Source organism: Chrysemys picta, chromosome 11 (genome assembly GCF_011386835.1).
Source record: "Chrysemys picta bellii isolate R12L10 chromosome 11, ASM1138683v2, whole genome shotgun sequence".
Taxonomy (NCBI): domain Eukaryota; kingdom Metazoa; phylum Chordata; order Testudines; family Emydidae; genus Chrysemys; species Chrysemys picta.
In genome coordinates this window covers 78,946,254-78,969,987 of record NC_088801.1, presented here as the reverse complement: position 1 = coordinate 78,969,987, position 23,734 = coordinate 78,946,254, and the positions used below count along the sequence as shown (strand labels likewise).

Below are 23,734 nucleotides of genomic sequence, written 5' to 3'. Positions count from 1 at the left end.
TTCAATTTGCAACTGTCAAACATACAATTCCCATGAGACAGTCTCTCAATCTGTATATGCAGGGTTATGTCTTTCCTCCAGTTAGCTCAGGTTCATACTTGTGGTGCCCCTAATGCCCCTCTCTTCTACACACACAAACCTCTCACCTGAGTTTGATGGTGCTTTCAACCTGACCTAGCTGGCACAGTTGGGGGGTGTGGATCAGACCCTGGGTTCTACTTTCACTCGGGACGATAACCCACCACATTTTGCTGTGAGGAAGCAGGCGAAATCACTCAAATGCTGATAATCCCCCAATGCCTTCCCACCATTCCCCCTGTGTGCCCAGAAGGACAGACAAGTTCTCCCACAATTCACTGGAAAAGAATCACACAGCGATTACTGCCGCACAATGAAACATGGGATGTGCCGTATGACACACCTAGGGGAGTGCAGCACCAGTGAGCACATAGTAACTCAGGTAGGGCTTTGCTGTGTGGCTGCATGCACCCAGGCTAATCCGGGAGCTGAACACCCTGGTTAACTCTGCAGTGAAGACACCCCCACAGCTAATTAGGAAGCTTAGTCACGTCGTTCTTCCAACACTTTTGGGGAAAATATTGGCAAGAGAATTGAGAGGCAAAGAGCCTGACATGATTATTATTTCCTTGGCTGCCTGTCTCCTGCCAGTCTTGGGTTTCACAAACAAGGCCTTGGCTCAGTGACTAAGGGCAATTACCCTACAGATTTACTAAAAGCTCAGAGATGAGGTATGTGCGTGATATCAAGAAAGGACCCTTAAGGCAGGTGCGCTGCCTTGCTGGGTGCAAAAAACTCTCACTAATGTCAATGAGACTTCCACCCAGATCAAGGGCCCTTTTTCTGAGAATGCTTTCAGCAGCACTTAGCAATCCTCAGCCACACTGGGCGGTCATTCTAGGGGTAGCAGTGGAAGCAGAAATGTCTTATTGTCTAACAGATTTATTGTTTATTCATGCTGTAAAAGGGCATCCAACAGAGGGAAGCTTGTTCTCAGGTCTCTATGTCCAGAATCACACGCATCTTTGCTTCTCGGTTACGCTATTGGAAAACCTGAAAGGCAGGGGGAACACTAACCTGAGACTGTTTTACTGCAGTCCAAAAATCTAAAAAAAAGACAAGAGGAAGGCCTGGAAAACTGAAGGGAAAGAGACCATTTGCAAAGCATGCATGCAACTATATTTACAGTAAACTTGAGTGAGTACTGGAATTTTCTTCTCTAGGGAATGTACTGAGCAATAATTGTGCCATGACATTCTGATCTTATAAAAAGAGTGGGGTCATATCACGTCCACCCATTGATCTCTGGCAAACAAAAGCACACAGGAAACACCCACTTAAAGAAAAACTAGCTTTTTATAAGCTACACATGTATACATGCACACACTTGTGAACATGTCTGTACACAGACACACACACAAGCCCTCATATCTTTATAACTGTAACCAAGTACCTGTAGATATTTTGTGCTACAAAACCTTTAAAAAAAAGAAAAAAGAAAGAAAAGCAAGCAAACAAGCATAGAATTTTGAATATTCTACGATGTGGTATTTCTCCCCTGCCAAACCTTTTTCCACCATATTTACTTCCGGCTCAAAAATTAAATTAATCAGTTTCTCCTCTAGTTAGTTTCAGAAGTGTGTGTGCATGTGGGGGAGAGCAGATAATTAAGCAAGAGGAATCTGAAATGGAGGTGGCTGATCCTGCAGTCCTCATCCTCAATGGGAGCTTTCCCTGAACTAAGACTGGAAGATCAGGTCTCAGATGGGTATTGGGGAACAGTGGAGTGGCCTAGGCTTACAAGGATCTAGGGCCTAGGCTTACATGGATCATGTTGTTGGTTCAGTTGGTTTTATATTTGCACTCTGATGATTAATTTTTTGATGTAATTTTGTTGTAATTCTAATATCTTTAGTAAAGATTTTAAAAAAGAAAATCTGGGCATCTCAGGCCCAGAGGTGCTGCGGAGCAACCTGAGCTAATTCATCTGAGACGTATGACCACTCCTAAATCACACCTGACTGGTGACAGCAGCACTCACCGTCACAGTACTGAGCCTTTCGAATGGGCATTTGCATGCTTTCCCTGCAAGTTCCCATTTGCACAGACAGTTACCTAATTTGTGTAGCCATTTGGGCTTCTGTGAATAGCTCTATTTTTCTGAAGGTGCACCTGTCGCCCCCAACTCTGAAGACCTGACATTCCCATAGGTAGTAAATGGCTTTCTTATCGGGTTTTCAATGAGAGGGAAAATATGAGCCTGGGGCACGGGAGAGGGAAAGAGTAAGAAAATTGCACAGAATGGAAGAAGAAGAGAACGTCCAAGAAACAAACAAACAAATGATACAATATGATGGATAAACAAATTCAGAAAGTGGGGACAGGTTTGTTGATAAATGTTATAGTCAACTGCTTGACCACATTTTGGTTTTCTATGAAATATATTCCAGAGACAAAATAATCAACATCAGTCAGGTCTACAGTACAGGACAAAGGTTCAATTTGATACCAGTCTCCAGGAAGTCGTCTCACGCACAGTTGTTACAATCACCTTATGCAGAAAGTGTGCTCCTAAAGTCATCTTTTTATACCCTACCTGTTTACGAAGAAAAGGTACTGTACATATCATCTGAAACAAGATTTAATCAGTCAGCTTTCTACCTAGTACCATGGTATACCCTTTATCTCTTTATTCTGAACACATGCATTCCAGGTATCAAAGGGCATGAAGGCATCTCCTAGGTATGTTCTAGGGTGGAACAATCATATGTCTTTTGGGACATTCCAGTATTGGCCTGTGAGAATAACTCCCTATCTGTTGCTATGGTAAAATACTCATAAGTCCTGATCCTGACAGCTTTCCTATCTATTTAAGCCAAAGTTTGCCTCAGCTGATACAAGGTATTATGGGATACTTAGCACAGGAGAACAGGATTACAGTAAATGTATAGGCCAATTTAGGCTATATAAGTGCTATAACATTTGTGCTTAATGCAGACTAATATATATATCGGGGTGGCCAAACTTACGGACCGTCTGAGCTGCATATGATAATCTTCAGAAGTTCGAGAGCTGGGGTGTGCCTGCCCGGGACATATGTATTATCTTCACTATAGATAGATAGATAGATATGACAGCAATATTGTTCAACAGGTTTGAAAAAATACCCATGCCATCAAATGTATTTTTCTGAACACGAGACAGGCAGACAGTGGGAGGAAACATAGGAATTGCCTGGCTGGATCACACCCGTGGTTCAAGGAGGTCAGTATGCTTTCTCTGACAATGACCAGTACAATCTGCTTCACAGGAAGAAGGTGCAAAAAGCTCTGCAGAGGATGGGTGGAACTGGCAGCCTACCAAGTCTTTATCTAATGCCATTATACCCTGGCAGCATGTGCTGTGCATCCACAAGCCATCAGTCAAGGCCATTTTCCTGATGAGAGCAAGCACTTCCTATACCTAAGGTAGCCCTTGCACTCATTGAGGTTAGATCTTCAACCAGGAGTTGAGTCACTGAGCAGTGAGTGAAAGAGACTGCGAGGGGTGGTGAATGCAGAGCACTGTCTGATCCTGGTAATTCACTTAGGCATGTATAAATAGAGATGGTTTTGACACATGCTTTGGGAGGTGCTATGGATCTTAGTTGTTTCAAATCTGCTCTAAAGACTATATCATTTAAAAAGCATACAATGAGTCTATTCATCTTTGAGGTTTTATTCTATCTCTTTTGTTCCATGGGGTTCTTTAACAGCTTTCATGTTTTGGTTTAAAGTGTCTAGAGTAGTGTGGTAAAATTACTGTTATTCAGCCAAATACTAATCTACGCTGCTCTTCTCATGGCTAGCTTTCCAGTGAATTATAAACTCCCATTCTCAGATACACTGTGTGAGTTTAGTTGTGGTCAGTAAAGTCAAGTCATATAGTATTCAGCAACTATGGAGGGCCTGGTGTTCATTTACAGTAAGCCCTCTTTACCCTGCCAGGACAAGTATAAAGAGGCCTTAGAGTACATGAGAATCAGGCATTAAATTTGTGCCTACTAGTAAAAAGGCCACTGGAAAAGGACTCAGGAGACCTGGGTTCTACTCCTGGCACTGCCACAGGCCTGCTGGGTGACCTTAGCAAATCACTTCCCCTCTCTATGCCTCAGTTTCTCCTCCCACTGTTTGTCTTGGGATTTTTAGAAAAAGAGCACTTTATAGACTACATTCTCTCGCTTGAGTTTCAGACAGAGGGCACTGTCAGCAGCGTGACAGTGTGCTGCAGACACAGCTTGCTTTCATCCTGCCAATGCAATACAAGAAGGCATTAAGGTAGTTAGTTGGTTGGGCATATTAAAAAGATCAGCTGATGGAAAAAATGTCTTTTGTAAAGACAAAAGGTAGGTAGACAGATGGGCAAGAAACCCTTCCAGAAGGTCTAGGTTATGCAACCCAAGCTGCTACTTGCAAGAGATCTGTGACGAGACGCTAAATGCTAATGTTTTATATCTGTAAAGCCTGAAGCTGCAGCAATGAAGCAGTCTTGTGTATATTTTCTTTTTCACTGACGGCAGGCAATCTGAAGCACTGCCCTGCCAATGACCTCAACTATGACCCAAAGGGACTGTCTCTGGTTCAAAGATGATTTATGCACTATGTTAGCTGAGTTGGATGAATAGGCAGTATTCTGACTGTAGAACACTTATCAGTTGGGATTCCCTTAAAACTCAGGTCTGACATGACTGGGTGAGTAACCATGCACTTTTGTTCCTATATCCTTGAATAGAAATGTCTCTTTGCATCCTTCAGTGGTTCTCACAAATCAGGTCGATTTTTATGGCTTGCTAATTATTACTGCTAGACTTCTGCTGGCTTTCAGGGTGAGACACAGAGTTTTCTTGAAGGCTCTGGGCACAAAACTTGCAAAATTAATCACCATCTAGCTGCAAAACCCAGCTGTGGCAATCACTTAAGCATAAGCATGCAAACCAGTCCAGTGTTAAACTTTATTCACTTACAAAAGAAAATATTTGCTATTCTTTTTGTTGATCAGGAACATTAAGAACAAACATAAATGAAAAAACATATTATTAGTATTCTTAATATTAATTGACTTATGCCCACAAAAGATTATGTTAAAAGAGCATTATTCAGGTTTCAAAGTCAGGCACTCAAAAATTAGGAAATGCTAGAATTCAGGCTGCCTGTGAAACTTTACTTTAGCCACATCGTGTGTATGTCATTACTCCTGGGGGAATTTTGTGCCACTGCGCAAGCACAGAATTTATGTCCCCCACAGATTTCTTTGCTTCCCTGCAGAAAAAATGACTTTCTGATGGGGAAGCAAAGGGAAGCCACAAGAGCAGTCATGCGACCCTCCCAGCAGTATGTTTCCAGTTCCCAGGGGATCCAAAAGAGGTAAATCACCGCGGGGCAGGGGGCAGGACTGGGAAAGAACTGGCTGGTGGCTCCTACCCTTGCGCTGGGCTCAGCTGCTAGTCCCAGCTGGGCTGGGAGGAGAGGACTTCCTCTTCCCCTGCACAGCATCCGGGGCTGGGTCAGACCCACCCCCAGATTTCTCCCCAGCTGCAGGAAGCTCTGTAAACTCCCCCACACACACACTTCCTGCACCCATTGTTCCTCAGTTGCAGGGGAAGGGAACTCTGTACAGGGAGCTGCTCCCCCATCCACCCAACCCCCATGCATCCAGACCCCCTCATACCCAAACCCTCCTGCCAAGCCTCACCCCACCCCCACACTCAGGACCCCCTCAATGAGCCCCACTCCACCTGCACCTGGACCACCCTCACCTGGATCCCCACCCCAGCAAGCCCCATCCCCCAGCTTCTGGACTACCCCAACACCCAGACCCTCCTGCTAAGCTCTGTCCCCCCAAACCCAGTCCCCCACGCTGAGCCCCAACCACCTTCACATGGACTCCCCTGCTGAGTCCCATTACTGTTGCACCCAGAACCCCCCAACAAGCCTCTGTGCATCCAGATCTCCCCCCGCACCCGGATCCCCCACTGAGCTGCCTGCACCCAGATTGTCCCACACAGAACCCTCTCAACTCACACCTGGATCCCCCCACACTAAGCCCCTCCACACTTGGATCCTGCCTTGCTGAGCCTGCCTGCCCACACCTGGTGCACTTGGCATGGAGGGGCAGGGCCCTGGGGTGTTCTGGGGCAGGGCTGGTCCTTGAGCGGTGTCAGGGTTGGGTGCAGCCTCACCGCTGAGTCTGTGGGCTGGGAGGGAGCTGCACAGTGATCTCCCACCTCTGTGCAGCCAGTGGCCTGTGCTCTGTACTGCCATGCTGGAACCTCCACATTTATTTGACAAATAAAATTTGCAGAATTTTAAAATAGTGTGGGCAGAATTTTTAATTTTTTGGCACAGATTCCCCTCAGGAGTAATAGTATGTATTACGATGCAGTCTTTAATTGCGTGGTCACATACTCTTTTTCCCACAGACCCCCCTATCTCATTCAGTGCATCGGATGGACAGTGTTCACTTAATGAGCAGCTATTCAATATTTTGTTTTCTCATCATTGTTCCTTGTTTGGCCCCAGGCCTTACTTCCTTCACACTTTCCGAATCCTGCAGAAAGAATGATTAATTTCCTCACGGGCTTTTCAACTTCAACTTCAAGGACGCTTACAACTATAATATCTGAGTGCTTCACAAACACTAAATAATTTATCTTCACAACACCCATGTGAGATGAGAGGATGATACTATCAACATGTGAGGAGCTGAGGCATGGAAAGATTAAAGTCAAAGTATCCACTAATTTTGGGTACCCAATGTGAGACACCTAGGACTTGATTTTTCAGACTACTTAGCATTATATGGCACTTCGAAAGTTTAAGCACAGCTCCTATCGACTTCATCTGCAGATGTGAGTGCTCAGTTTTGCAAACCAGGGACTCAAATTGTGTGTCCAGAAAAGGCAGGGCACACAATTAGTGACCAGCTGTGAAAAGTTTGGTCTACATGACTTCCCAGTACCACACAGGCAACCTTAATTCTGGCATTTCCGAACTTTTGAGCACTTGACTTTGAACCTTAATAATGTACTTTTATTGTTATTTGTGGTGTGTAATTTTCTATTAAAAAAGCAAACTGAAAAAACAGAACAATTCCATCATGTGTTATCATATGATGCCCACACATGTCATCAGAAGGTTGGAATCTATAGATCCACCACACAGATCTCTGCAAACTGAGACACCGGTAAATGATAACAATAGTAGGCTGCCATCCTCACTGTGGACGAGCATTGGGGAGGGAGGGACACACTTTGCTGGTGGGTTTCACAGACATTCGCTGACAGCAGAGGAATGGTGGGACTTGGGGATCTTGGGTGCCAAGCATGGCTCTGGAGGGGAATGTGCTCTAGTGGGCACAGACTCTTCTTCCCATCTTCCTCAAGCCTGACCCATTCTGCGCCCTGCCGTCAAACCTGTCCCTGTCCTAGTCCTGTCTCTTCCCCATCCCTCTACCTCCTTGCCCCACTCCCACTCTCGTTGCGTACCCAGTCCCAGTTTCCACTCCTCAGGCTTCTCATCCCAGTCCCAATCTCCTTGCCCAGCTACTCCTCGTATACCCATCTAGGTTTGCTGTCCAAGTCCCAATCTCCCTCCCTCCCAACTCCCAGTGTCTTCCTCCTCCCAGTCTCCTTGTCCTGCCAGTCCCAGTTCCCATCTCCTGGTCCCTCATCTAAGCTGTCTCTCCCTCCCTTCATCTCCCAGGCTCCCCCATCCTTTCCCTGGTTCCTTGTCCCAATCTTTTTACCCAGCCCGTCCAAGTTCTCCCCCTGCAACCAGCTCCTTGTTAGATCTGTCCCCCCTTAGTTCCAATCCCCAGGCCTCATCCATCTCAGTGCTCCCCCACAAACTAACTGGCTCCCAGTCCCCTCCCTGTTTCCCTCATCAGCTTCTGGTCCTAATCTTTACTCTCCTCTCTCCCAACCAGACCCAGTCTCCCCCTCCTCAGTGACAGATTTCCCTAGCCTCGTTCTCAAACAGCTGGATTGATTTTTTTAAAAATTTCATTAAAAACAATCTGAGGCAGACACTGGATGGAAAATTTCAGCCCAAACAGTTAAAGTTGGGCAAATTTATAAGCAACTGAAAACAGGTTCTTCTAATAGGAAGTGTCGGGCAACCTTAAAAATAGGCGGGGGCTATTGGGCCATTTACAAAGCAACGTTAAGTTCATGGAAAGTATTTGAATAGATGAGTATGTTATGTTTGGAAAAGCATGAAAAGGCAGAATGAAAGAGAGAGAGATACAGTATTTTTATTTCATGAATAATTATAGAGGGTAAAATGGTTTGCCACATTCCAACAAGATCTTTGGAACCATGGTGACTACTAGCAGTGCTATGGAAGTCATATTGCAGGCCAGCGTCTATCAGTATGATGTGAAATGGAAGGTGTAAAGAACTCTAGGAAGACTTCTTCTGCATTAGAGGTGGAAGATCAAGATGAATGCCCATGAATTTTTTCACTTTTATATTCAGGACTTGATCCACCTTCCAGGGATGCATTGGTTCAAATCCAGGGGCATGTTTTAAACAGTGACCAAGATTCCATAGCAGGCTCTCAGCAGAGGTGACCCAGCTGATGTGCTGTACAACCGTTAGCAGTTTTAAATATTCTGCTGTTCAGTTTCACCGAATGCCTCCTTTTCCTTGTATTGTGAGAAAGGGCGATTAGAAGTTTCCCGTCTACCATTTTTATATCTTTATCTTATCACCTTACTCCTCTCCTCTCGAAAGCCAATGATTTCAGTTTAGTATTCATTCATCATGTGATGTTATGATCAATCAATATGTTATATTACATATATTCACTGTATGTTTATCAGAGTTGATTCGTAGAATTATAAAAGTAAAACATTGATCAGTATTTAGAGAAACTATGTAATGGACATAAGTAAAACAAGCTGAAATGCAAAAATCTGTAGGGTGAGGCCTGCAAGACTTTAGCTTAGTTATTTTAGGCCTTGGAGACAAGAAATGATGGCGCATGTCAATAACCGAGAAATAACCCGATGGGAAAGAGGTACCAACCAGTAATATTGTGAAAGTATAGCTGGAAAGATTAAATTTAAATGATAAAATACTGTAACGACAAATATTGTCTCTAACACGTGCCCTAACTGCAGGATAAAGGTGGTACGTCAATGTTCATAAGAACCTACCCGGCCTATAAAATTCAGGGTTTCTTGTGTTTCCAGGGCACACAAACCAATAAGAAAGAGAGGGTTGACACTTTCATGTACATGCACAGAATGTAGGTATAGACAGACTCACAGTATAAAAAAGGGTGCCCAGAACAGGAAAATTGAGCTTCCGGGGGGAAACTCCAGCAGGAACCACTCCCGTATTGATGATCAATCCATAAGAGGGCAAACAGACTAACACCATCTCAGAGGATGTGAGTATGTCTGTAGGTATAACTGGTGCATTATATTTATCTTTAGGAATTGTATATGCTGTGACATTTATAGCTTTCTTGGTAACTTTAATAAAACTACTAAAAATAGATGCTCTGATAATTGTGTGTGTTATTTGCCCATGGTTTTATGTGTTCCTATTAACTCTAGATCCAGAACAAACCGAGATAACTCTGTTGAACTTGAGACTGTAGCTGCCAGAGCAGAAATCACTAAAGTATGATTAACATTAAATAGAATAAAAGGCTACAGATTTGGTGCCCGACAGCAGGACCATAGAGAACACATGAAACCAATAAGAAACAAAGGTTTGAGGGGAAAAAATATATATATAGGTCAAAAGTTATAATGAACTAAAAGAGAGAGTTCCTGCTTATGCTTGCTTGCCTTTTATGTTGTTTTGTTTGTGTGTCTGTGTCATGTTGTAAGAATTGAGCTCAGGGGAAAGAAATAGGAAGACCACAGTTGTGTAAAAGGATCCAAGCATTCACATACAGGTAGAAACCCTATCAGGCATGGCAGAGTGAGTCAGATGGTTCACCGTCATCTGTCAGTAATAAGCTCCCCAAATTTGTTAATAAGCTCCTCGAATTTTAGACTCCTCTGGACTGTGCCACTTTGTGGGGTTACCATGGTCACCGCCCCTCCTCTCGGTGTACTCCAGCTGTAAAACAGCTGAAGGAGAAGTAAGCACCATAAGCCCTTCTCAAATTGAGAAATCACTATAAGATATTTATCAGGAGCAAGTCAGGGATGCCTTCTATTATTTTTCTAAGGAAAGTATGGAACAGAATAAATTATCCATTCAGACGTGTTTTAACAGACCCACAAACGTCCCTGGAGGCCTTTGTGCAAGACTACATCAAAATCCATGGGGGAGGATTAGCTAGAAGACCAAGCAGTGGCATCCTGTGGGCCCATAGAGATCCTTGGAATTTAATGTGTTCCCTCTTTGAGAAGGAAAAAGTAAAGGAAAAATCTCAAGAGATGAAAGAAATAGCCACGGATCGTGTATACATTGCATGTAATATCCTGGGGAGAAGATTTAATAGGAAGGTTGAGCAACTGGAAGAGGCGAGACAAGTCTTGTCCAGAGAACAGGAAACTAATAACACATTGAGAGAACAGCTTAGCAGGACAAGAGAGATAAATTCCGTACTCCTTGATCAAAGGACAGTTTGGCAAGAGACCTAAGCTACAGCAAGTAACAATTACAAAAGGCTGGTTATGAAATTCTGATGTGGCAAGAAGTGAGAATAGCAGAGCTAGCTCACAGAACACAGGCATTAGAACAAACTTGTGACATTCTGGAGAATATGTATTGTCAGGTAATAGACACCGAAGGTGAGAATAAGCAGATACCTCAAGTAGACGAGGAGGATAATTGTATGGAGATGGAGTTGCCACATGTGTATGTTGTAAATATAATTCCAGATATTCCAGTAGCTATGGTGGGACCTGGGGAAGAACTACCCACAAGTGGAGGTCGAATCTCACCCCCACTTACCAGATTGAGAGCTAAACTCAAACAAGAACAACAGAAAACTGAACAATCTGGAGGGTTGGGAATAGAGGAAGTATCAGACACAGACACAGACACAGAAAATTGGGGGGAAGAGAATGAGAAATGTAAAGACGCCGACAGTAGTGAAGCAAGGAAAAAGCAAGTCGTAGACTGTCTCGATGGAAGCTTTGGTAAGAAATTAAATATTGCAGGTTTAAGACAAGAAATGAAATGAGCAGCAATGAGTAGCTGTTGTGAGAGTGAGATGAAAGAGGGACAAAGAATAACCAAGCCAAACATGTCACAAACCCATCCGCAATTGTGCAGTTTGTTACAAGAAACTCAGGAAACTATAGAAGTTGCTGTGAAGGCCTGTAAGAAGGCAATCTTAAATATCAGTAGCTCTCAGGAAAGACAGAAGTCTTTTATTTGCCTGGGGTCTTTCCATAGAATCCCACCACAGGCTTCTTTTTGGGCTAACAAATCAGCACGATGATTTTCCTGAGCATATGGCCCGGTTTTACTATGAGCTTGCACCGTCTGAATTATGGGTTGCTGTTCTGGAGTGGAGCAAGTTGCAGCCGTGTTGGTCCAGGGATATTAGAGAGACAAAGTGGGTGAGGCAATACCTTTTACCGGAGCCGAGCATCATGATTTTCTGCCCAATTTACAGACGGTGCAAAATTCATCTTACAGTTTCCTTACCTGTTTTCGGTATTATCTTAGCCTAAGTTTAAGCTTGGGGAGGTTTTCAGAGGAAACAGAGCTGGAGGGTGGCAGGACATTTTTCTATCATGGCCTTGTGCGGAACCCTACACTAAGCATATTGCTACACCATTCAGAATGAAGGAAAGTACATATACACACATGTGGTCTCCATAGCTGTTTCTCAGGTAGGGCGATTCAAACTATATAATGTATAGCACTAAACATAAGGGCAAATGAAAATGTAAAGCTCCTGTTTTTGAAGCAGCGTGGACATAAAAGTTCATTCCATGCAAGCTGAGCACTTCCAATTTGGGTTTAGGATTTAAATTGGTGCTTTGTGTGAGTTCTGTGAAAATGTTCCAAGAGCTAGAAGTTTTGTCTTGAAGTGATTCCTTATTATTCCTTTAAAAAGTCACCTCATTTGATGCAGGCGGGCCAGAACTCTGCAGCCATCATCACATTTCAGGCTTCTTTTGGTTCAGAACAATTTATGAAGATTTTCATTGGGTAGAATGGGAAGTGACATGCGTTTCAGATAGAGAAATGAAAATCCTCTGCCAAGCTCAGGGTAACCAAAAACGTAAAACCCACACCTTCCAGACTTGACATAAAACATCTGTTTTATTAGGGGATTGAGGTTTCTTGGGAAGTCATAAAAGACATAGTTGGGTTTCATATGTCAACCATCCAAATGCTTTTGCTTTGAAGGCTGTAAGGCTGGCTGTACAGACTTTAAAAGTAGACATGCCGCACAGCCATGACCACAGTGTTGTTTAGTGAGAGTGAGCCAGGCCCAGTCGCAGCTTCCTAAATGAGAAAAGAGATATTTTCCGTTTCCATCACAAAGAAAAAGTGCCCAACCAACTAGTTTTTATAGAGGGATTCTTTCTAGTGACACAAGACACCACACGTTGGATGTACAAAGATCTCTAGTAAAGAACTACTGTACAATACACATGACAAGTGCCTCATTATTTTTATTAGCTGCTAAGTGCCCATCTCTGCAGATCAATGGGGATAGCATCCCCCCACAAGGCCCAAACGGACAGCTAAAGGAGAAAACTGAAATAGGCGAGTGGGGACAGGGCAATTCCTATTTAAAATTTTGTTAAAAAACGAAGAGTTCCTCTTTAGCAGAAGGGTCTAAAAAGCCCATGTGTCGCTGCAGAGGCGGAACAGAACAGGTGGAGGTTTTCAGGAGGGTTGGATCTCTCCTCCCTTGCCACTGACTGACAGGTCTGGTTCTGCCTTATGAGCCACAAACAGATGACCCATAGTAATGGATTACCCGGGGTAATGGATCTGGGGGTCTTGCTGCACAGAAGAAAAGTGATGTGTTTGCTATGCAGGAGCCCAAGCAGATGTGGGGAGCTATATTCCTTGAATTCAAGACAGGTGTTGTCCCTCCCCATTCTCTAACCAGCTGTACTCTTTCACACCTTCTATCCTAATATCTTTGTAAATCCCATTTGTGGTCATTTTCTGAAGATGTAGGCTTTGTCTTCACTGCTCAAAAGGGTGGGTTTTCACTGCAGAATAACTAACATGTTTAACCTCAGTGTTTAACCCCTTCCCTCTAAGCATAGAGCACAGAATGACATTTAACACATTTATATTATGTGCCGCAAAGAAACAGACACAAGTTGAAATGCATGTAATCTCCTAAATGCCATGTGCAATACTCATACGTAACTATTAGTTTTGATGAATGCCCATATTCTCAAGTAGCGAACACAAATACCTCCCTTCCAACTCCCAGTGGCTTCCCCCTCCCAGTCTCCTTGTCCTGTACCTTTGCATAAAGTTGCCTATACTAGCAATTAAAAGACATGACATAACCTACTGTATGCTGTACCTGTAGTGCCAGGATCCATCAAGAAGAAAAGACTTAAGCAGCACATAGTTTTATTTTTAATCACGCTCTTTAAAAAAGTGTGACCGTAAGACCTGGTGAAGAGATCATCAAGATTTTCTGCATTCAGTAAGACTTTATCCCATTTTCCTTTTCTCATCATCTCTGTACCAGAGACACTTAAAATAACTAACAACACTGACTTAACACCCGCTTTAAACATATTGAAAAAGACCAATTTTCTGTTGGATCCAGCACTTTTAAATTATGTTGGTTACCATGAGAACTTGATTAAAATGCCACCCAGATGCTTGCAGAGAAAAAAAGAACAACAAACAACAAAAATTCACTTTTAACCTTTAAGGAAAAGCCAGTGATAGTACACTTGCTACATTGCAGTATTTTCATAAGCTCCAAAACATTCTGCAGTAACAGGCAGTAGAAATGCCCAGACAGATTTATTTTGCTGAATATCTTCTTTTGGAAAATATTTAGCTGACAGAACAGCTTTCATCCAATACTGTCACACCATATTCCATTTATGAGGCATATTCACAGACACGCACGTTCCATGGAGGATCTGGTTTGAAAACAAAAGGGCTATTGCTCATGCTAATGGTGTTCTCAAATCTGACAGCCAGTCAGAACGGCACATGTATATTTTTGGTGATGCAACAGATATGTCATAGGTCTGATGCATTCTGGTTTCTATTCTATTGGCTAATTTTTGAATGTTGGGTTTTTTTTGTTTTTTAAATTGTATTTTAAATTAAATGTTTTTTAAATTATTGTATTTATTAGTGAACTTTTTTTTAATTTATACTCTGATGGTCTACGAAATAATGGGAATCCTTTAAATTAGGCAAGATTATAAATTATGCAGCTAGGAGACCATTTTTAACACTTCCACCGTCAGTCTTCTTGGAATGTAGTAAACTCCAGGGCCAGATTTTCCACTGGTGTAAATCAATGCAGCACTAGTGAAGACAATAGAGCTACCCTGATTTACACCAGCTTAGAATCTGGAACCAGGTTACGACTTGTAAACTACAGTATGGGCCCAGTTTTGTCCTCAGCTACACACAGGTATTATTTCCATTGACTTCTAAAGGCTTTACACCCAGATGTCACTTGAGGGCAAAATTGGGCCCTATCATCCTAATCAAAACTTGATCCAATGCCCACTGAAATCAATGGGAGTTTTCCTATTGACTTCAATGAGCACTGGATCAGGCCCTTATTAGGTTAACGATAGGTAGGAGAATGTTACAATCTCCCAGGACCTCAGCATGTTTAAAGACGAAGTTCTCTTCTCTTTTGTGTTCAAGAAAAAACCCTCAAGTTTATTTTTCGTAGACATGGATTTTCCAGGAGATTAATGACATTAGCAATTATGAGGTACTGTGTCTAAAGAGATTTCCCCTTTGTTAGCTCTAGATGGCTGAGATTATGATTTGTTAGTAATTTGCCTTCTTCTGTTAGGCATCAGACGGATGTAATTGACCAAAATTGGCCAAAGGATTCTCAGACAACTGAGTATTTTCATCCTTTGCTGAAAGCCCTGCACCTATTAAACTGATTTCAAGATTGTCACTTTTAAATGGAAGGTTTTGCAAGGTGTTCCTCTCACTTACGCCATTGTATATTTACTGTATTCATCCATACAATATATGCACTCTTTAGAAAAGGAAGGATGAATTTATGGTTAAGGCCCTGCAGCAGGACTAGGGAGCTATGGGTTCATCTACTAACTTGCTGTGTCACCTTCAGCAAATCACTAAAAGCTTGTCTGCACAAACTGCAAGCTGGGGTGTGAATCTACCCCCACTAACCGTCCATGTTCTAACTGTCCATGTGGACCCTACTGAAACTGTTAATGCACTTTGATCTAGTCGTCTTTGAAATAGGTCTAGATCAAAGTGCATTAATGAACTGTTAATGAACACGAACGGCTAAAGCGCGGGAGGGGTGTGCAGGGTAGATTTACACTCAAGCTTGCTGCCAACTAAACATTCAAGCAGACAAACCCCAAATCTGCTTATGCCTCAGTTCCCCATCTGAGGAAATGCAGATAATAATGTTTACTTTGTCTGTATTGCCTCTTTAGAGGGTAAAGTCTTTGGGGGAGGGGCTGTCTCTTACTGTATGTGTTAGGGTTGTCGATTCAGCTGAGGCCAAGAGATGCTACTGTAATACAAATCAGTAAGAATGATTTTTATTTCAGGTTTGAGAGGGTTCTTGATTGTTCCTTAGATCAAGACCCACTGGTTTGCTTCTTTTGCACTGTCTCTATGGAACCTTCCCTTTTGCCACTCCTTCGCCACAATTATATAATAGGTTTTCAAAGTTTGTTCATCACATTAAGACTAGTCTTATTAAGGGTGGTTTGATTCTCTTGTTTGATCCACACTCCAAGATATATAGGTTTTTGCACATACAAGGAGTCGAAAACTATCTGCCCACAAATACTGCAGTCACGTGTTTAAATGTTTTGCACCCCATAGTCTCTAGTGATGGGATAAATTCAAACTGGATTCGAATCCAAGCTGTAGACTCAGGCATTCAACAGTACCGATGCTTATCTGCAAGAGGCACAAATTTACCTGAACATCTCTGAGCTGGAAAGCAGGTTGAAAGGATCATTCTGTTGAGATTTTTTCATGACCTTACCAGTACTGTCATGTTTTGTTCAAGCCAGAAATAGCATGAGAACAGCCTTTCTTGGCCCCTTTTGGTACCTTCATTTCTAATGGAAACGAGTTAACCAAACATGCTGAACCTCAAAAAAATCATTTTGATTCAAATTTTAAGCCACTTTTGTTTAGATTAGTTTGTAATTTATTTGAGCTATTTTGCCCAACTGGTCAATATGCAAGATTCTTGAGCTGTGATAATAATTGGCTCGTTGCTACATTAGACCAAATTAATCCCTGAAGTAACTCATTTTAAGCTGAAGGAGGTACACTAGACCTGAAGCTGGCCCATTGGTCTCTCTGTTGCCACTTGTTGTCTCTTGTCTTATACTTCGACTGTAAGCTCCTTCGAGCAGGGACTCTTTTTGTTCCGTGTTTGTACAGCACCTGGCACAGTGGAGTTCTGTTGAATGGCTGAGGTTCCTAGACACTACCACAATTCAAATAATAATAATACAACTATTGCAGCAATAAATCATAAAGGATAATAAAAAATATGGACAAAAAGGTTCATAGTAGCCAGTTTCCTGATTCATCATGATTAATCTGGTGGACTACTTTTTGGTTTTGTTTTAGTTAATATCACACAGAACAAAGTAAAGGCAGTCTATGTTTGTATAAGTGGCTTAAATGAAGTCAAGAAATATTTGTAAAAAACAAATAAATATTTATCCCCAGGAAAAGATGGGCTCAATCATTAAAAAAAAAAAAAGGAGGAATGGGGGGCAAATGAGAGAAGGTTTTGGTAGTGAAGTACTGCAGGGAGAGCTGATAGTATGGTAGTGAATAACATCACGTGAATAACAATTTGCGAGAAAGGGAATGAATGGCCTGTGGTTTATATGGGTAGATGATCCAAGACACCATGAAATCTATCCGAGATCTTCTGCATCACGGCAGGGGACAGGGAAGGGTTGAATATCAACCAGACATGAAATTTTCATATAAGAATGACACAAAGCCCTCGAGTTCAATTTCTTAGGGAGGGATGTGAATACTCCTTAAGAAGCAAAATTACAGGCAAATAACATGCCTTAACATCAGTGTGGCAGAAGGTGGTGTAGATATCAGCTGAAACAGAATAATGATGTATGTCCCCCGTCCCCCCTCCGCCTTTATTTTCTTTCTCTGGAACTCTCACTACTGCTATCCATTTCTTTGAGGTACTTCCTAATGTACCTGCTTAACCCTATGAAATTCAGATTTAGTCCAGAGCATCACATTTTCTACAATTAATAGATTTCTTTTATGGTTTACTGAATGAATATCTTATTATAAAAATAAAATATAACTTCTTTTCTATGTTTTTTCCCCTGCCTTGCTTCCAGACAATAATTATTTCCATCTATACCATGATGCTTCCTGGTAAGAACAAAGTAACATGGGAACTGCCATATTCAATTAGAGTAGTCCAGTATCCACCAATAACAGCTGCTTCAGAGAAAAGGGCAAGAAACCCTGCAGTGGTCAATTACAGGATAACCTGAAGCATGCGGCATTGTATCCCTTCCAAAATTAGTGGATTTTGATTTTAAATTCATACTATTATCTCTGGATAACCTTGTTTTCTCTATAAGTTTCTAACCCAATTCTTGATGCTGTAAGATCCTCAAAGTACACAGAATTTCTTCTAAAAACTAAGGGTGAAATCCTGGAAACTCCCACTGACTACAGCAGAGCCAGAATGTCATCCTAAACCACTGTATTTTGTGTGTGTGCAAACCCCATTATTAATGCCGCCAACTGTTTTCATATTTCCATGAAGCATTATGTGAACTTCACTGGCAAGGATGCAAAAACAAAACAAAAAAGCACAGCTCCAGTAGGTCCTAGTAGATAAGACTAGTATGTCAACCAGACCTGAGCCAATTTCTGCTGTTTCTCTACCCAGTGCCATTAGCAGACTGCCCAGCAGTTGACCGCCAACTCTGACAAAAGCTGTTATTGTTGAGGGCACCACCAGCAATCAAACAACCCTTCCACCCCACCCTCCAGCTGAAAACTCTTACAAGACCCAGGGCCAAATTCCCCTCTTTATTACACTGGGTTAAGAGAGTGCTTCCCTCCCCCCCCCCCCCCCCCCCCCATCACTCAAGGACGTATTTTTTTCTATCAGCTACTGTGGCACTTACTGAACAACTTGCAGCAGTGGTACCACCTCTACCTGTACAAGTCTAGCCTAAACAACCTTGCTTCCCAGTTGTAAATACGTTTGGTGAATACGATGGTGACTCAGCCTACTACGCAGAGTTATAACCATTATCATTGTCGTTATTTATTGGCATCAGCAGACATAGGCACTCCTCCTCCTTTCTGTCTCTCGACAACTATGAGTGATTCCTTCTCAAAGTGTGGCAGATGGGTTATTAGCTGATAAATACCAGTAACGAATGCCAGAGGGGTACTGCTGCCAGTAACTTGCCCTAAAGTGGTTTGGGGACACTTGGGGTGGGGGGAAATGCATAAAAAAAGTTGGCAGCCGAAACTTAGTAATAATTTATGTTTTGTTCTGTGCTGTTTTTTCACCTTCCCTCAATGTCATTTCCCCCCCCTCCCATCATGCTGTGGCAGAGACACTGAATGCTTACAAGTACAACCTAAGGCACAGTGAGATAAGGCTCAAGAAGTCTCTTTCCCTAAAAATCAAGAAAACTTATTATATGTAGATACTATGGGCCAGATCCACAGCTGGCATGAATCAGCGTCATTTCACTGAAGTTCAAGACAAGCAGCTCTAGCCACTTGACACAAAATCCTTTCTGACAGCCACATCACTCCAATCAAACAGAAGGGGAACCACTAGAGCTGTAATGAAAGTTATGTTTCATTTCTCTAAAAGGCTATACATGTACCTGGCAGCTTACAGAACACTTGAAAAAGAGATGTTTCTTGGGCAAAGAGTTTACAATCTAACTCAAACAAAAATAGGATACATAAAAACCCTCACTCGAGGATGGAATTGGACACATCTTGGCCTCATGGTGTTCTGGAGCCTGTAATTCAGAATAACTTTTGCTAATACCTTTCCGTCAACGTTCCTGTGAATCTAATACTCAGCAAGACAGGAACAAAGATATGCATGTATAAGCAATACATAAATAAAAGTATAATCCTTTCCAAAGACATTAGCAGTGTCAACCTGACATAGCTTTGGAGAGTGCTACAATTCTTATTATTATCTTGAAATGGTTTGCAGGCAGTCGGGTACCTGGCCTACATTTAGGTAAGTAAGTTGTCATCATATTTAAAACCCTTCACTCTCCCTATTGAGGAAAGCCTTGATCCTTACTTACTAGAACTTGATTCTACATAGAGTCTCCATGCTGAAAGGTCTATGTCTTAAAGAAACTCTTATGTTTGTGCTTTTGCTATGTTTTCCCCCATCTTGCTATCACCCAACACAAGGGTTACACTTGTACAATATCCAAATACACAAAATAAAAAGCCTCTTTTCCACAAGCTTTCCAAAGTACCTGCCTGTAGGATGCTGTCTCTGTTGTCAGGACTAAAATAACCACTACAGGAACAAAAGATACCTAAGACACTGCACAATTTCAAGTATAACAAAAAAAGATGTTCAGCGAGATTAAATTGGCCTGATAGTTTCATAAATGAGATCTCAGCTGCTATAAATTGTTTTAGCTCCATTATTTCTTCTTTAACACAGGTACAGTGACCTGTGCAAAAAGGGTAAGTGCTGTGGCAATCAATTAGTATCTGAAGATCTTTAGATTTATTATGAGACCCAGTGCATGCTGGGATGGGACACTTTTGGAGTTTATTTTGTGCAGATTATTAGCTACGAAAGAAGGATGTATGAAATAAACCTGCCTGTTCTTTACTTTAATACCAAAGGCAGATTCTGGCCTTCATTCCAGTCCCTATAAACTACTCCAGTGACAGGATCTGCCAGGGCTAGGGAAGAATTGCCAGGGACAGGAGCAGTGTAGGGCCAGTAGAAGCCGCCGTATGCTGCCCTTACCCCTGGCACAGTCTATGGGAATTCTGGGTTGTGAGCAGCCCACTGGCAGCCCTGGGGAGACTGTCAGAAATTAGAGCTTATGCCGAGAGCAGTTTCAGCTGCAGTTTCTGCAGCAACCCAAAATCCAGAGGGCGCATCTCCCACCTGCTGGCTTGGGCTTTCTGTGCTGCATCTCTCAGGAGCTGTAGCACAGAATCTTCCCCACAGCATATTAATGAAAGAATCCTAGAACCTGGGACACAGAAAATGATGGGATCAAAACAAAGCTCCAACTCCGTTAGGGCTAGATTGTGCCAGGGAAGCACAGGTGCATCTTGAGAGGTGTGGAGTTGCACTGCCCCACAGGAAGCTCCAGCGGGGACAAAGACAAAAGGAGACAGGCCTGGATGGTGCAGAGGGTGTCAGGGGCCATTCACTTCATGTGGCGGCTCAGAGGGAGGAGTCAGGGAATGCAGAGAGAGATTTTGTCTTTTCCTTGTGCATCAGTTTAATAAATCCCTTAATACTTAGATGAGCCAAATTTGTGCCTTGATGCCACCTATGAACTTGAAGGGATGGGAATGGTTCAGAAAAAATAATATGCAAAGGGGGATTGCTCCTTTTGTTCAATAAATGGCTGGGTTTGTGTCTCTTCTTCAATATAGTTCTGCAATGTTGAGTCTCGTGTTGTGTCAAGTAGGCTCTTCTTTTTTTCTCTCTCTCTCTCTCTATATATATATTGAATGGCTCTTATGTTATTAAAGTGTTTTCATTCTTTATTGTCAACTACCACACTTGCATTTTTCTAATGCTGGGGCTGTTTGCCATTTTTAATCTTTAATTCTCTTGGTAGTTTGAGAAGTAGGGCATGGATTACTTGTAGGAGAGCATTATTTCAGTCACAAGTGAGCAGACAAAACTTGCAAGATATAAAATACTCCACAATCTTATAGTCCATCAACTGAAGACCCAATTTACGCTGGATTTGGCAAAATCGAGACGATAGCCAAAAAATAACCCATCAGCTTTCGGCAAAACCAAGCTTGCCTTTGCTGTCTCTGTTCTATAGACCTCTGAATAACTCTTCTTTGTTAATTACTACAACAGTGTATTAATTTTAACTTCACAAAGAGATGTCCAGTGTTCTGACTTGGGTCGTCAGCTTGAGTAAATGGGCATAACTCCACTGCTGTAAATGCCACTATGACTATTTTTACTAGCTGAAGATCAGGCTCTCTGTTTTTACTGTGACTTTTTAAAGGATTTAGAGTACACGGGTTTCTAACCTTCCTGAGCAAAGACAAAACAGATTAGGAATAGGAAAGTAATATATATATATAGAGAGAGAGATATACCTGTCTCCTAGAACTGGAAGGTATATCTAGGAGATAGGTATATCAAATCCAGCCTCCTGCCTTCACTAGGCAGGACCAAGTACTGATTTTGCCCCAGATCCCTAAGTGGCCCCCTCAAGGATTGAGTTTACAACCCTGGGTTTAGCAGGCCAATGCTCCCCCCACTGAGCTATCCCTCCCCCAAGTAGCTCAGCCTTGCTTTGGATCATTCTATGTTCCTGCTTTTCCCAACATGCCCAAGTGCCCTCCTTCAGGCATCTCAAACTCCTCTATACTCTGGGTCCTGTTCCTCCATTTCCAGGCACCTTGTGCCGTCATTTACATCTGCACGAAGCAACGGGCAACAGGGGTGCAAAATGCTACCGAAACAGAATGGTAGCACTTTGCACCTGCTCAGTACAGGTGCACATGGCTGTTCATTCAGTCCAAGTCCCCTTCCACTTCCTAAAGTTTAATATTTTGTCCCTTGGACTTTGATCCCATTTGCGAGTGTGAATAAGGCCTCTCTCTGCTCATAATCTAAATTGAACTGATAGTCATGTAGCGTGGCAGCACTAGAAATCTAATGTCTCTACTTATTCACAGAACAGGTGCAGCATAGGATGTATACTCATAATCCTAAAAACTGGCCTCCTCAAAGTTTCTTCTTTTCCAAGAAGGAGAATAAGTACAACTCATTTAATTAGCCTCGTTATTTTAAACTCTTGAGATCAGGTAACATCAGTTGTCCTTGCTCTGCCTTCTCCAAATCATCAAAATCCTTTCTGTGGTATGACTGGTCTCTACTGCTGGACAGGGCACTCCAGATCGGTCAAACAAGCGTCATAGGCAGTAACAGTACCCTCTCTTTTGTATCGTATCCCTTGTTAATAAAGGTGTCTCATGTTTTCTTCCTGCAGATCTGTGAACTAGGTCGCTGCTAGGCTGAAGGAGGGAAGATAAGTATTCAGACTGCAGTGGGTGTGACACCTCCCACCAGCAAGATATCAAAGGCCTTTCAAAAAAAATAAAATGGAGGGGGCAGAGAGGCAGGAATGAACCAATGTAGAACAAAATATGCCAGAAGCCATGAGGATTTTTCTGCTGCCTCCTTTCACAAATTTTCCCTTCCTGTGAAACCATGAGCACAAATGTGATGGGAGTTAGTCCCATTACCTAGGCACTATATAGCCTAATGGAAGGCACTCAGGCGCAGACGTACGGTGATGAGCGCAGTATATTGAACAGAACAGAACAGCGCTGTGGGGCTCCCAGTTAATAAGTGAAAAGGTCTTACCTGCTTAAGCAGAGGGGAGAGCTTCAAGGCTGCTGTGTCCTGTGGTTAAAGAACCAGGAAGGCTCTCTGGCTCCTGGAAGAAATATAAACCGATATATTCCATTTATTCTCAGATGACATCACAGGGCGTCTGATACGATATACACTTAATAATGTCCCTGCCCAGGCCATTTCCCCATCACTATTTTCCAAAGATTGGTAATTTAAGATACAATAACCCAGATCCTCTGCTGTGCCCAGCCTCCTCTGAATGCAGCAGGTGGGGGGAGCTCCAAGGAGCTGTTTGCAGACTGGCCCTGGTAGAGACATCTAGGAGCTGTTCTAAAGGAAGCCAGTTGGTAATGTCCCCAAAAAGACATCTGTCAGATGGGGACGGCTGCATCACAGCATGCTCCAGCCAAGCCCCTACACTGGGGAGCCTATGAACTGTCTATCCTGTCTGAGGATTTTCCCATCTCGGGGGAATCTTGAGCAGTGGAGATACAGCCATTTATGGTGAAAAAAAAAAAAAGAGTGGCAGAAACAACATCCTGGCCTGATATTTTGCAATCTCTCAGAAGCCAAAGGATCATTCTCCCAACTAGCCCTTTACTCTCCTCCACTCACAAAATCCTCACGTTGCACTAACTAGCCTGCTGGCTGAGAAGGGCCGGGGAGAGTTCCCATTGGGGTCCAGCCGTGCTGCTGCTAGTTAGAGCTCTTGAGAAAATGATCTGAGATGTAGCCTCACCCCTACAGGAGGCTGAGCATGGTCCTGTTTCCTCAGCAGAGCACAGAAGGAAACGATCAGGCTGAGGTCTCAGATTGAGATAACTCCTGTCGGTCTGGGTTGTCCTACCAGAAGACCACCCGGGACTGGTCGCAGACCTGTTGTACTTTAATTTTAGTATGTCACGCATTACATTGGCCAGGTACAT

The 23,734-nt window shown here is 42.7% G+C and overlaps 1 long non-coding RNA gene across 1 annotated transcript in view; it reads right to left on the bottom strand.

Annotated features, from left to right (window-relative positions):
* LOC135974211 (uncharacterized) overlaps window positions 1–22,897 on the bottom strand; it is a 43,389-nt gene extending 20,492 nt beyond the window's left edge. Inside the window, exon 1 of the long non-coding RNA XR_010591429.1 lies at window positions 22,818–22,897. This is a non-coding gene — a long non-coding RNA (uncharacterized LOC135974211). The remainder of the gene's footprint in view (window positions 1–22,817) is intronic.
* Between the last annotated feature and the right edge of the window lie 837 nt (window positions 22,898–23,734).